At 33.0% G+C, this 1,920-nt stretch overlaps 1 long non-coding RNA gene across 1 annotated transcript; it reads left to right on the top strand.

Annotated features, from left to right (window-relative positions):
• The first annotated feature begins 397 nt into the window (after positions 1 to 397).
• On the top strand, positions 398 to 1,366 carry LOC133337348 (uncharacterized). The gene is made up of 2 exons (XR_009754584.1): positions 398 to 1,208; positions 1,261 to 1,366. It is a non-coding gene; the product is annotated as an uncharacterized LOC133337348 (long non-coding RNA).
• Positions 1,367 to 1,920: the final 554 nt, after the last annotated feature.

Here is a 1,920-nt window from a genome sequence, read left to right on the forward strand (position 1 = left end):
TGGTAAGGTGTGGAAAATTTCTGTTCTATATTCAACAGTTTACACATCTCATTCATCAGTTCATTAACAAATTCTGAGCCTCTGTCAGATTTTAGAGTCTTACATATTCCGTACTTTAATATTAAATGTTCATTTAAACTTCTAGCTATTGATTTAGCTTCTTTTGTCTGCATTGGTACTGCTATTATATATTTTGTTAATTCACATTGCATAGTTAAAATATATCTATAATTATCTGAGGGTCTCAACGGTCCTACAGTGTCAATTACCACTGTATCAAAACTGCTTAATGACGTATCAGTTTTCATTAATGGTTCATGTCTAATCTGTTTATTTCTTTGGCACAAATCGCATGAAGATACGTATTTCTTTACCATTTTGCACATATTCTTCCATATATACAGTCACTCACATTCAAAGTCGGGCAAACACAAAACAAAATTTTTATATGCAATATTTATGTTTCTATGACCAATAATACTTCTAATTTTGTTTCTATTTTATAGCAAAAACTCTTGTATATAAAAAAAACACACACAAAAATATTGCAAGTACCGTTATAAAATGAATATGAAGCCAAAACAAACAAAAATCACTTTTCAGCATCACATTGAAAGTCGGGCAAGCCATGGTTTTTTGCAGTAATGCAGTAAACATACCGTTATTTTTTGTTTTTTTTTTTTGTATTTGTTTTACACATATTTGGTCATTGTTGTGTTATCAGTCATTCAGTGAAGTTTATTAGAGTATTTTAGAAAATGCCTCGTAATATTAGACAGTCCACCATAGAAGAACGGAAAATAGTTATAAACCAGCATTTGGAAGGAAAATCTGAACGCGAAATATCGAAACTGGTTAATATAAGCAAATCAACGGTCCATGATATTATCTCCAGATATAACGAAAATGGATTAATATCAAACAAACTACGTAAACCGCGATCAAAGAAATTATCCTCTAAAGACGAGAGTATGGTTTTAAGAGAAGTGAAGAAAAATCCCTTTATATCTGCACCAAAATTGACTTCAATGGTCAAAGAAGCTTCTGGGACAGAAGTTAACCCAGAAACAATAAGAAGGCTTCTCCGAAAAAATGACTTCCATGGCCGAGTTGCACGAAAAAAGCCCCTCATTAGCAAGAAAAACCAAAATGACCGTCTTGCCTTTGCCCGTCAATATATGTCTAAGAATTTTGATTTTTGGAGGACTGTAAGTGTGGCCAAAAATAGCAAATTCATAGTTCTAAAATAGTTTTTTTTAGGTACTTTTTACTGATGAAAGTAAATTTAATTTATTTGGATGTGATGGAAGGGGCAAAGTATGGCGCAAACCAAACAAAGAGCTAGAAGCAAAAAACTTAAGAAAAACTGTAAAGTATGGTGGTGGGTCGGTTATGGTTTGGGGTTGTATGGCTGCTTCAGGAGTCGGAAACTTATGTTTTATTGATGGAATAATGAACAAACATGTGTATTTAAACATTTTGAAGACCAATTTGAAAGAGAGTGTTCAAAATCTGGGTATTGAAGATAACTTTCAATTCTATCTGGATGTTAAGAATTGGTTGCTTTATAATTGCCCGAAAGTTATAAAAACTCCTGCACAAAGTCCCGATCTTAATGTCATTGAACATTTATGGGACGAATTAGGACGCAGAATGCAGGACAGGCTTTGTACTTCAAAAGAAGCTTTGAAAACGGCTCTGCAGGCAGAGTGGACAAAAATTAGTCCTGATGTTTGCAAAAAACTCGTCGAATCAATGCCTAGCCGATTACAAGCTGTTGAAAATCTAAAAGGTGGTGCAACAAAATACTAATTTGTAGTTTCATCTTTATATTATAGTTTTTTAATGTAGTGCCCGACTTTTATTGTGGGTGTGAAGAGTGCCTTTATCTTAGTTTAATCTTTATGTACAAATTATAAG

This window comes from Musca vetustissima, unplaced genomic scaffold (genome assembly GCF_032173495.1).
Source record: "Musca vetustissima isolate MV318-11 ecotype Yass unplaced genomic scaffold, APGP_CSIRO_Mvet_v1 utg63732, whole genome shotgun sequence".
Taxonomy (NCBI): Eukaryota; Metazoa; Arthropoda; class Insecta; order Diptera; family Muscidae; genus Musca; species Musca vetustissima.